The sequence below is a fragment of the Ambystoma mexicanum genome, chromosome 12, assembly GCF_040938575.1.
Source record: "Ambystoma mexicanum isolate Mex_15411 chromosome 12, UKY_AmexF1_1, whole genome shotgun sequence".
Taxonomy (NCBI): Eukaryota; Metazoa; Chordata; class Amphibia; order Caudata; family Ambystomatidae; genus Ambystoma; species Ambystoma mexicanum.
Window position 1 is genome coordinate 1089026130 of NC_090936.1, and position 13399 is coordinate 1089039528.

Below are 13399 nucleotides of genomic sequence, written 5' to 3' on the forward strand. Positions count from 1 at the left end.
TCTATCGCTGAGACTCTTAATGGATGGTACCGTCCCTGTTTTGACAACCCTATTCAACAACTCATATAAAGTATTTATCGGAGGATCATATATTTTTCTAAAAGAGGAGAGTTGCCTCCACAAGTATCTGGCTTTAAGAGATATGAGACATAACTTGTGCCGAATAATGGAATTGGGGATAGCCCTAGAAAGGCCCATAGCTTCCTTCCACAATTTCCCCTGGATCACATTAAGATGAGAGCTCAAGTCTTTTGTACAAATATCCAAACCGTATAAAAGAACCGGTTCACATTTCGCAAGGTAGAATCGTCTAATAGGCAGAAGCGAAAATTTGCAGACCTTTCCCCTCAAACTTCATCTGATTCTTTAGTTTAGCTGTTTTATTCCCAAGATTCAGTTTCCACATCTTTAAGCTAGATTGGTTGGAAAAATTATAACCTAGATAGGTTATGGCCTGAACCTGATCCACCGAGTTATCACCCATCTTCCAGATACAAGGTTTGGCAACTCTTTTCCTAGAAATTACAATCGTTTGGGATTTCGAAGCGTTGGGGGAGAGATTATTCGCCAGAGCATATTGATAAAAAATATCCATCTTTCTGCGAAGGCCCCTCGGGGTACGATCAAAGAGGATAAAGTCATCTGCGAAGGCCATCCACTCGATAGCCAAGCTACCCAACCTGACCGGAGTAATAGAAGGGCCCTGCCACAGGTCCTCAACATCGCTGACGTACAGGTTAAAGAGCGTGGGTGCAAGGGAGCAGCCCTGTTTGACCCCAACCTCAGTAGCAACTGCCTCGGAAAGGGAGCCTTCTTGAGATAAGCGTACCAAGTTGGCACTATCAAGGGCTATCTCGCAGCGCTATCGATCTTCAAGCGCACTGCGGAGGATCCTTCGTATTTCAAATTACCCTTAGTAATACAATTTCTAAAGGGATTAACTAATGTCTTTCCAGGTTCCTTTATGGGACTTCAATTTAGTCTTAAATTTCCTGATGGGTACTCCTTTCGATCCACTCCACTCTTGTTCGTTAAGATTTCTCACCCTTAAAACTGTCTTATTAGTCAGACCCTCCAGAATATTGCGGCATGAAATGGAAAATATTGCAGCACAAAAATGAAATAATTGCGGCACACAACTGCGTTTTTTGCGGTATTCTTTTTTAGCCTAAAACCAAGAACTTGAACAGTAAAGAGTTTTTTTTGCATGCAGCCCATGATACCAATTGAAGACGCTCGTAGCTGTATTCGTTTCAAATTGTTTTAAAATTGGTATCATGCTGATACCAATCTAAGCTTTTTTGTCAGCTCAATTAATTCTCATTTTTTCTGCTTTTGCCATAGAAAATCACCTTTTGGAAATCAATTTAGTACATTATAATATCTAAAATGTCTTAATTTTCGAGACATGTTTTAGGCAAAAAGAGTATCAGTATTTGAGCTGCCCCAGAGCCTAGTACTCCCTCACTCTCTCTCTCCTTGTATCTCTGCGCCCTGTTTCTCTCTCTATCTCTTTCTCTCACTCCCTCTCTGCCCCCCACACACACACACTCTTTGTCTTTCCTTGTCTCTCTACACCCTCTTTCTCTCTAAAACTCTCCCCCACACACACACACACACACACTTTGTCTTTCCTTGTCTCTCTACACCCTCTTCCTCTCTCCATCTCCCTTTCTCTCTCGCGCTCTCCCCCACACACATACACAAACTCTGTCTCTCCTTGTCTCTCTGCACCCTCTTTCTCTCTCTATCTCCCACACACATGCACAAACTCTCTGTCTCTACTTGTCTGTCTGCACCCTCGTTCTCTCTATCTCTCTTTCTCTCTCTCTCTCTCTCTGACACACACAAACTCTGTCTCTCCTTGTCTCTCTGCACCCTCTTTCTCTCTCTCTCTTTCTCTCTCACTCTCTCTCTCCCAGATACACACACACACACTCTGTCTTTCCTTGACTCTCTGCACCCTCTCTCTGCACTCTCTCTCTCTCTCCCTTCCTCTCACACTCACTCTTTATCTGTCCATCTGTGGGTGGGAATCACGCTGCCAGCCAGGTGCATGGGCTGCATGTTACCAAATGAAGACGCTTGTAGCTGTATTCGTTTTAAATTGTTTTACATATGGTATCATGCAGCCCATGATACCAATTGTAAAACAATTTGAAACGAATACAGCTACGAGCGTCTTCAATTGGTATCATGGGCTGCATGTTACCAAATGAAGACGCTCGTAGCTGTATTCGTTTCAAATTGTTTTACATATGGTATCATGCAGCCCATGATACCAATTGTAAAACAATTTGAAACGAATACAGCTACGAGAGTCTACAATTGGTATGATGCAGCCCAGCCTTGATTCAAGGCTGGGCTGCATCATACCAATTGTAGACGCTCGTAGCTACAAGCGTCGGAAAGCATTATGTTTATGCTTTCCGGTGGTCGACAAGAAGGTGTGATGAAAACACCAATTTGGCCTGTTTGGGTGCTCTTGCCTTAGTTGGGGGCAGATTGGTGGGCAGGCCAGTGCTTACCTGGTTATGCTTCACCAACTGTCAGCTCGGCAGGGCAGGCACTCGCTAATGGGCGCGGAAGGGGCTTGCGAACACAGCCAAATGCTGTGCATCTCCCAGGCCTGCGTGACCCTCCTCCCACCCCGGGCCTGCAACATGAGCGCAGAGGTGTTAACCCTCAAGCTGCTGCAATCAGCAGCCTGCTGTGTTTGCTCTAAATCATTAAATGAGCGTGAAAGAAGACACAGTAAGCTAACGTGTCTTTTTCGCGCTCATTTAATGATTTATAGCGGCAATTGCGTGAAATGGCACATTTTGCGATTTTTTTTTTTTTTTTTTTTTTTTTTTTTTTTTTTTTTTTTTTTTTTGCAAATCGCAAAATCGCCATAAGGTGGATGGTCTGATTAGTGGCTTTAACATCTGCTAGAAAGGTGAGCGGATTACAAGCTCTATCTTGTAAACCCCCTCATACAATTTTTCATAAAGACAAGGTCGTCCTACAGGTGAAGCCTAATTTCCTCCCAAAGGTGGTTTCTGAATTCCACATCACTCAGAAAATTACTTTACCTTCATTCTATCCGCCTCCCCATCCGGGGAAAGAGGAAGAAAGGCTACATAGGCTTGACCCAAGGCAAGCTTTAAGCTTTTACATCAGCAGACTTGCTAGGATTAGGCAAGCAGACCAACTGTTTGTGGGTTACTCTGGGCACAAGTTGGGACTACCGATAACAAAAAAAACATTTCCAGATGGATTATTTTGGCCATCCTGGAATATTACAAACTGGCAGGGAAAGAGCCTCCTCAAAATCTTAGGGCTCATTCAACCAGGGGTATCGCAGCCTCCTTGGCCCTCCAAAGAGGGGTTCCGGTTCGAGACATATGTGCTTCTGCCACATGGTCGTCCGCACATACCTTCACAAGATTTTACAACCTGGATTCCTCCTCTAGTCAAGAGACTAGGTTTGGCAAAGCCGTATTACATTTGGTTCAGATGATGATGATGAGGAATACGTCGGAGGACACAATCCCTTCGAAGAACACGTTACTTCTTACCTTGTAACGTTCTTTCGATGGGATGTTCCTCCGACGTATTCCTTATCGCCCCACCCATCCATCCCTGCAGTAATACTTCCCTTGTGGTTGCAGCTTACGCTCCTTCAAGGTCAATAACCAATTCATGTAAAACAACTGTTAACGTCAAAACGGAACTGAGCAACGGACGCTGCGTGAGTCTATTTATACGCGTGGTGATGTCGGTGCCGATACGGAGGCCATCGAGGGACATCGGCTCGAGGGACGTCGACGCGCAGCGCCCTCTACTGAAAAAAAAAATTCTAATGCCAGGAAGCTGGGAGATGATCTATCAAACGTAAGGAATACGTCGGAGGAACATCCCATCGAAAGAACGTTACAAGGTAAGAAGTAACTTGTTCTTCTCAGATAAACCTAAGAGCAGCACTCGTCATCGGAAAGCATGACCACATTTCCGGAGCCAGGGAATCTGCCAACTTGCTCCTGGTCAAGGATATGATCAACTTTAAGATCTCGTCCATCACACACTGTTGCCTCTCCAATGACGCCCCCTCCTACATGGCAACAAATCTCAAGACCCACCAGAAGAAGACCTCAAAGCACAGTTTACAAACACTGCATCACTCTAGATTCAACCGCAAAGGAGGGGGGAGGCGGGGCAGCTTTCCAGCTCGTGCCCCTACACTCTGGAATGAGCTCCCTGGCCGCCTCCGTGAAGAACCATCCTAAGGCAGCTTGAGGAAGTAGCTTCAAACTTACATCTTCAACTAAAAGTCTTCGCCCCCACCCCTGGTGCCTGTTCCCTCTACCTGCATTTTATTTCTCCCTTCCTACTGTAACCAGCGCCCTCATGCCCCCTGGATTGGCGTGCCCATAGAAATGCCTAAATAAATAAACCTCTAGTTCTTTGGCTGCTTCCTGTTATTGGAGCCCACCCTTCTTGTCTGCTCACCACTGGCTATAGGATTAGTAGCTTGGCGGTACCTGCATAGCTAAAAAGGATGTGGCATAAGAGACACAAAAAGGGTCCTCTTGTGACATTGTATTATTTCATGTGTAAACTCTCTTCCTGTTCACTGTCACTAAAGTGCGAGTTTATGAACTTTGAGGACAGGGATCATAACTTGACATAATATATCAATTGTCCTGGATTCATTATTGATTATTGTACAACTAGAACGATTCATCAATCAAGCGTCTAATGTCTGCACCTTATTTGCACTGTCCGAGCACTCCCCAGTGAAGCATGCAACCAGTCGAACCGACTTTACTTGCATTTCGATCATTTGAGGCTGACTGTCCTGCGGACAGTTTTGAACAGCACATGTCGGTGAAGTATAACATTTAGGGCGAGGCAACATCTATCGTTTTTATGGAGTGTTGGCCAGTAAGACTGAGTGCGCAGTGAATGGCTGGCTTTAGAATTCCATTCATAAAGGGAATGCCTGTCCTGTTACCAGCAGCACTCTTGAGTAACTTGTGGGAACTTGAGCACAAGAGGGAAAGAAAGGCTGCGTATAAAGCGTGGTACTTGTTGGATGTGCTTCTCAGAGAGCTTGCCCTTCGAGCAGTGAAGTGGGAAGTAAGAACTGGGGGACACTATACTCGAAGCACCATTTCAATTTTCTTAAGATTGGTGCTTCTACTTCGTTCTGAAATCTTTGGTTGTAAAAATCGTATTTCCAACAGTTTATCAACATGTACGTTTTGATCAGTGCATGTTTACCAGTTCAATTAACATTAACTTTTCAGTAATATTGCGTTTTCATTAATACTGTTCGTGATCGGGATAGGGGGTTATTATCTGCCACAATATTTAAAATTTTAGCAGGCCGACATTGTCACCATGTGAAGATTTGCAGATCTTCTCAACCGTTCTTCCATCATTGAATAGTATTTTGAGTTTGCGTCTGTTAGTGTGGCTAGACATCCCCGTTTTGCCCTTTTCTTCTCCCCCGCACTCCATCCTGACAGTTAACTTTAAAATTTAAAAACCCTTTCTGACTTTTGGGTAAGGTGAGGTGGACTTGCCAGTCTCTGGTTTTTGTGGAAAGGGAGCGTCGGCAATAGTTAAAAAATAATTATACATTAAAATACACACAGAATTTTGCCATTGCAGGCTGGGCTTGAACCTCCAACCTTATAGGTACCAGGCACACGCATTAACTGATTGCACCACATAGACCAGTTGGTAAATAAATGAACAGCAAGGCTTGTAACACGTATCAAAGCAAAAGCTCTTTTTATGTTTAAGCTTATATCCAGTCAAAAGTGTGCAATTTAAAGGCGCAGTGTTGGAAATACTGCGGGATCGAGGGGGAGTGGGCTGTGGCTGTGTCGAGGTGGGCGGTTTGAGGGGGGATGCAGGGTTGGGCTGTGACGAGGGTAGTTGTGTTTCCTATGTATGAAGGGAATGTGTTTTGTGTCTTGTTTTCGTGGCAATGTATTACATGTCCCATTGCAGATCACCTGCTTTACATTCCTCATTGTTAAACTGCAAGATTGACAGCTCAAGGAATGTTAGATGAATCGTTACATATTAGTGTTCTGAGAAGTGTTTGGAAACATGAGCTGAGATGCCCGAGGATGGCCGGTGGGTGTGCCCCTGCTACCAACTTACAAGAGTAACTGGAACCTGTAACTATGTAAATAAAGCTATGGACATTTCTACCATGGAGTCTGGAGCCATCTGTCCTGATGTCCTTTTCTGGAGAAGTACACTTTATACAACTTCTCAGAACCTTAACATGCTATGATTCATCTAGTGAGATTTAATTTCTTAAGTTGTTTGTGTAATCAAGGAGGGTTGTTCACCATGGCATCTCATGGTTTGACACCGCTTAATGCCATATTATGCAGTTGTTTAGTACTAGTTTACTAGAGGGAGGGAGTTCTGTTAAGGATTGCCAGTGACACTTGCATTTGGAGTACAATAATTGAGGGGTGTCTTCACACCAAGACATTCCCTGTAGTTAAGTTGTGGAGGATTATGCTTAGGGAGCATGAAGTGGCCTAGGAGTGGAGTGTCACAATATAATTAAGTTCTGTTTAAACGCATGCCTAGTTCATTCAAGGCTGTGTCATGGTGCATATAGTGGTGGAGGTGTTTCTGCATCGCCTGTGTTGTCTATTGTCTCCTGAGGTACAGTGTGGTTGCGTCTGGGCATTCTGTCCTGCTTGTAATGTGAAGGGGTGTGGTGTCTGCAGTAATACTTGTAGCATGTGCGTTGGCCGTTTTTTGTATTTTTTTTGTTTGTGTCATTGGTATTACCTGTTCCATACATAAAGGGAAAGAGGTGTGTTTGATAAATATGAAGGGAAGGAGGTGTTGTCACGGTTTATTACACGGCACACACAAGACGCGGAACTCCTTCCCCTGCAATGAATGTGGCTCACAACAAAACGCTTTTTATTTTGAGTAGGCCTCCAACACGTCTCGCACCCAACCGCCACAAACACCCTGTGTCACAATGGACTTGGAACCAGGCAGGTGTGTATCAATAAGATATTATTAATGTATTATTCAATGAAAAAGGAAAATCAACCAATTACAACAGGCACCACTGTTGTGGCAACACAAAATGCAATATACTCCTAAATCCCGTCCCCTTTCCTCCATACTTATGAGACATCTCTCCGTCCTGTGGGACGGGACCGGAGCACTTTGTAAAAAGCATCCAAAAATGTTGCAAAAATGTGTCCTTCCTCTTTCTTGCGCGGGGGCCCGGCACGCGGCCGTAACCCCGCCCATCTTGGCTCCACCCTGCGCATCGCCCCTCAGTCCTTTTCTCCGCTCGTTCGGGACTGGACGCACTTGCATCCGCAGAAGATTTTCTTCCTTTTTTCCTCTCTGGCTCTCGCTAGTGATCATGTACTAGTCTGTCTATGTCGTTCAAACTAGAGTTTCCAGATTGTTCATCGTGTCTCCGATGCATCGCGAGGGCGGATCCCCATCCTCTTTGTTTAGAGTGTTTGGGTCCGGATCACCGTTGGGACTCCTGTTTTTACTGTGATTCCCTTTCGGTCCGGACTCTTCAGCGTCGGTTGGAGCGGCGGGAGGAGGTGTTCCGACGAACTCCTCCTTTGCATTTTCAAGCGTTCATCGATGAAAAGAAGAGATGCCCAGTAAGTTCTTTACTTTTCAGAGTACCCCGGCCGAGAGACACCTTTCTGGGTTCCTCCCGGGCCGGGAGGGGCATCGATCGCTCTGTCACCGGGGTCCGCCCTGAGGTGCCCATTGGGCCTAATAATTATACCGGAATTTTCTCCAAGGGTCTCCGTAAGGGGCCTGTGGATACTGGAGTACACTCTGAGGCCCCTCCCGTGGGGGCTGCTTGTACACTACTGAGTTGTGTGGTACCGGAGTTTGCTCTGAGGCCCCTCTGTCGGCTTCCCTCAAACATAAGACCGGGGTTTGCCCTGAGGCCTCGGCGGGGCTTGGTGTTACCGAACGGATGTTCGAGGTCTGCGCTAGTAAGGCTGTTACCGGACCTGGGTCAGAGGTCCCTCGCACAGAGGCCAAAGTTACCAACATTTCTGAGAGGCCTGGCAAGGCCTTATCGGTGAAGGTTGTTTCTCACAGTTCCCTCTCTTGTGGCGACGCCAGATCTGTTGAGGGGACAAAGAAGGAAAGTTCTTCTTTTACCGGCAATGCCGAGGTCCTTCCTGGGAAGGCTAATGTCGCAGAAACATTCCAGGCCACATAGTACCGGCTCAGCCAAGGTTCCTTATGTTAAGGCTAAAGTTAAGACCCCTGATCCATCGACGGGGACCCCTGCCTCACTTCCTCACGTGCTGCAGTTCCCCTCAGGTGATGACAAAATGGCGGCCGTTCCCGCCACGACCACAGCGGCCATTTTGGGTGCTACCCCTACAACTACGCCATCGGCCTCAGGTGTAGGGCTTGGTTCTGTGGGTGGACATAGAGTTCCTTGTGCGCATCCCTTTCGGCCAGTTTATGACGAACACTCGGGATGCCCCTTCCGCACATTGTTTTGTTGCCTGCGGGGGTCGGCACCTTTGATTTATGTGGATACGTTGGTGGATGGGCCGGTGTGGCACCCTTCTCCGTTACGTCCCTGGAATTATCCTCATGAAGAGGCCTCCTCTGGTTCCAAAACAGTCCTCGGAGGATGCCTTTTTCGGCAAATTTCAGATGCTCATGCGTACCGACGCCATGAGGGAATATTTCAAAGGGCTTTTTAGGGAGCTATGTGCGCCCGATAATGGGCTCCACCCGTTCTCCGGTGGTTCCGCCGGCGCATCCCTTGCCTACGGTGCCTTCCCCGACTCTTCCGCCTTTGTCCCCATTGTCCCCCGTGGACAAGGCAGCGCCCGACACCGCTCAGCAGGATCCTGACCTGTCGGATGACGCGCAGGGCGATCAGGACAACGAGGACCTGCCCCGCTCTATTAGAGCTTTTCATGACCAGGTACTGGATATGATGTACTTCTTGGATGTTCTGGTGCCCGAAGCACCCGCTCCGGAGGAGGGCGTGCTTTCTGGGGCGTTCACCCTGTCTCCTTTGGAGTGTACTGGCCTATTCTTGCAGAAGGACGTTCTAGCCGAGGTCCGCAGGGTCTGGGAAAAGCCACGCTCTGGACTTTTCGTCAATAAAAAAAAATTGACGCGCGATACAGGCTGCATTCTTTGGAAGAGGTGGCCCTGCCGTCTTGTCCGCCCCCCTCCTCCACAGTGGTGGCTGCGCTACTTTACAGTCCAGGCCTGCAGCATCCTCTTCCACAACGGCTACTCAGGTTCTGGGAAAGGAGGATAAACTCCTTGACTCCCTTGTGAGGAAGATTTTTGCCAACTCGGCTTTGCAGCTCCGGCAGGCCAATGCCGAACTGGTGTTAGCGGGGGCTAATATGGGGATGTGGAAAGGTCTGTCGGAGTTTGAGGAGTTCATCCTGGTCGAGAAGCTGGAAGACTTTAAAGCAGGATTATCCGACGCCAGGGTCTTGGCCCAGGATCTCCTGGAGGCTGCGGCTCATCACGTAGACACCTCGGCTCGGGGCCTCATGCTGGGGGTTGATAACTCGCGACAGGCGTGGCTGCATGCCACCAAATTCTCAAAGGAAGTGCAGGATAAGGTGTTGGACCTTCCGTTTGATGGTATGGAAAGCTGTCATTCTACAACAGATGTAGAGCTGAACAAGACGAAGGATAGCACTCAGACAGCTAAGTCCTTTTCGGTCCTTGTTAAAGCCCAGAGACTGTTGTCGCAATGTCGACCCTCCTCTGGGTTTAGGGGCTTCCTAGACCGGAAATCTTGCAGAGTGGATACCCCTTTGGGGAATAACCGCCGGAGGCAACAACGGACTCGTTTTTTCTCTCGCTCCTCAGCCGCCTCCTCTGGTTCAGGTGGCAACACCACCGAAAAACCTACAAAATGAGGGTTCTCCGCGTTCGCACGAGACCCCGGTGGGAGGACGTATTGCGTCTCATTGGGAGGCTTGGCAGACCATCACTGAAGACAGATGGGTCTTGTCAGTCGCTCGGACGGGCTTCCGCTTACCCCTACCCTCTACCCCACCCTTCAACCCTCCTTTTCAGCTGTCGGGCTCGCCCTCCCTCAAAGCCGAGGTTCAGAAACTTCTGAGCTGTAGAACCCGTTCCCCTTGGGGAGCGAGGGGAGGGCTTCTACTCCCGGCTGTTTACGGTGCCCAAACCCAACCAGGCTGGCCTGCGCACCATCCTAGACCTTTCCCAGTTCAATCTTTTCCTACCCCAAGAGAAATTCAAGATGATCACGCCCAGCCAGATGCGGTCCTCCTTGCAGATGGGCGATTGGCTCAGCGTGGTGGATCTTCAGGATGCGTACATGCATATTCTGATTTGGAATCCACACAGGAGATATCTCAGTTTCTCTTTGGGAGAGGAGCACTTCCAGTTTCGAGTGCTTTCTTTTGGCCTCAGCTCTGCGCGGCGTGTCTTCACGAAGACGTCTGTGATTGCGGCCTATCTTCGTCTGCAGGGTATCCATATGTATCCGTATTTGGACGACTGGCTCTTACACAGTCCCTGCCCTTTAAAAGCAGCGTGCAATCTTCAGTCTCTCCTTCAGCTCCTGTTCCATCTTGGGCTGTCGGTGAACTGGCGGAAATCTTCCATGACGGTCTTGGGTTTTCGCTGGAACACGATCGACTGCAGAGTGTACCTGACAGGGGACAGAATGGCGGATCTGTTAGCAACGTGTCAGATGTTTGCGCAGTCGGAGAGCTTGTCGGCCTGGTGGTTCCAGAGGCTTCTGGGCCTCATGGCCTTGTGCGTGTTGTCTCTTCCTCTTGCTCGTCTCAAGATGAGGCGGACTCAGATGGCTCTTCGGAGTTCTTGGTGTCAGGCTGTGGACCCGGATTCCAAGCTGATAATGATTCCGGCTTCCATGAGAGTGGACCTGCGATGGTGGTCATCTCTCAGCAACCTGTCGGTGGGTGCGGGGTTCCAGGACCCAGCTCCTACGGTGATGATCACGACAGACTCCTTCCTCCTGGGGTGGGGTGCAACGTTAGATCCTCTTCAGGTCTCGGATCTCTGGTCCCTCAGGACAAGCTCCTCCACATAAATCATTTAGGGCTTCTGGCGATCATCCTAGAGCTCAGGGCGTTCAGACCGATCATAGCCAACAAGGTGGTCCGTATACGCATGGACAATGTGGTGTTGATGTATTACATCAACAAGCAAGGGGGAACCAAGTCTCCCCCTCTCGTGGACCTGTCCATCCAGATTTGGGAGTGGGCTGTGCTTCATGGTGTTTGGCTACTTGCAGTGCACATCCCGGGCCAGCTGAATGCCACCGCGGATGCCCTCAGCCGGCAGACAGTGGTCAGCTACGAGTGGGAGTTGAAGGCAGAGGTCCTCTCATGGATTTTCTTGCGTTGGGCACACCGGAACCGGACCTGTTCGCTATGGCAGTAAACAAGAAGCTTCCTCAGTATGCCTCCAGAGGGGGGCTGGGAGCCTCCTCTCTGGGGGATGCTCTCAAGATGCCATGGCACAACATGAGAGCTTATGCCTTATGCTTGTGCCTCTAGTTCACCAAGCAATTTGGAAGCTGAAGAACTCGGTGAACTGTTCCCTTCAACTCATAACACTTTGGTGGCTGGCCAGGTTTTGGTTCTAAGAACTTCAATACCCGTCGGTGTATCCGCCGATCAGGTTACCATTGACCCCCGATCTTCTTCATCAGGGGGAACAGCAGATGTGGCACCCCTCCCCACAATCGCTCAGCTTGGCGCATGGTGCCTGAGTTCAAGTCTTTAAAACATCTTAACTTGTCTGCGGATAACATGCGTATTACCCAGGCAGCCAGAAAACCCTCGACTAGGTCCCAGTACAGAAGCAAATGGCTCAGGTTCTGTCCTTGGTGTTTAAGCAAGCAGTTGGACCCAAGGGGGGGGGGCTACAATTTACACGGTTTTGTCCTTTGTATCCTTCTTGAATTCCATCTGAATCAGTCGATCTCCCTGCCAGTCTTTTTTCTGAACCCTACCTCAGAGGCCGAAAGGGTTCTGCATTGTCTCGATGTGAGAAGGGCTCTTAAATTCTATCTGGACAGAACATCCAAGCTTAGGAGTTCTTTTCAACTGTTTGTGACTTTTGGTAACCCTCAGGTTAAGAAGACATCTAAGGTGACTATTTCTCGGTGGATCGCCGCCTGCATTACAGAGTCTTTCACTCTCCAAGGGCTGAAGCCCCCTAAGGGTATTCATGCACACCTGGTGCAGGGCAAGGCAGCCGCGGTTGCTTTTCAGAAATATGTCCCCTGGGAGTCCATCGCTAAGGCAGCTACTTGGGCCTCCCCATCTGCTTTTTGTAAGCATTATTGTCTTCATATGAGCTCAAGAGCTGATGCTTAGTTTGGTCAGGCTGTGCTGAAGAACATGTTTCAATAAGGGGTATTTCCATCCACCCATAGTTCCTGTAAGGAGTGCTTGGGAATCTCACATAAGTATGGAGGAAAGGGGATGGGACGTAGGAGTATAAACAGGTTACTCACCGTAGTGACCACCTTACTCCTAGTCCATAGTCCCCTTTCCTCCATAATCCCGCCCGCGTCCCCTCTAATAAGGTTCCTCTGTTATTGCGAATGGGTCTTAGACCTTGTGATAGAAAAGGACTGATGGGCGATGCGTGGGGCGGATCCAAGGAGTGGCGGGGTTACGGGTGCGTGCCAGGCCACGCGCAAGAAAGAGAGGGAGGACCCATTTTTGCAAAACATTTCGATGCTTTTTACAAAGTGCTCCGCTCATGTCCCACGGGACGGAGAGGTGTCCCATAAGTATGGTGGAAAGGGGACTAGTAGTAAGGTGGTCACTACGGTGAGTAACCTGGTTAATCTCCACCATTGGTGCGCCACAAAACAACCAGGTTAAGGTATACTATCAGTTAGTACAACACTCAACCCCCCAAACATCAATTGGACTTGATTCCTTTGAATGGAAGGCAGTGGCAGGGAGTAAAAATACAAGGGGAAAAATCGGTTTTGGTGTGGTGCCCACAGAAACAAGATGGGGATTCGGCAAAGCTGGGTAAAACCCGTTTGTGGAGCACCAATGGAAGAATGGGGTATTTATTATTTCTCACAACTGCTATGGGAAAGGGATAGAAGACGGGGAATTCGCTTGCTTATGTTTAGAAAGACAGGCAGAGGTGTTGGGGAATACTAATCAGCACACAAGGAGAAAATCGATTTTTAGAATATGCAGCACATGGGCAATGGAAAGGAAATGCAAATGAAAAATTGTTTTGACCACACAATAGGGAAAGAGGAACAGAAGCGGAAAATCGGTTTTTGGGATGTTAAGCATGATTTCAAGGGAAAAGAAAACGCAAATGGAATTTGTTTTTTACTGAGGCT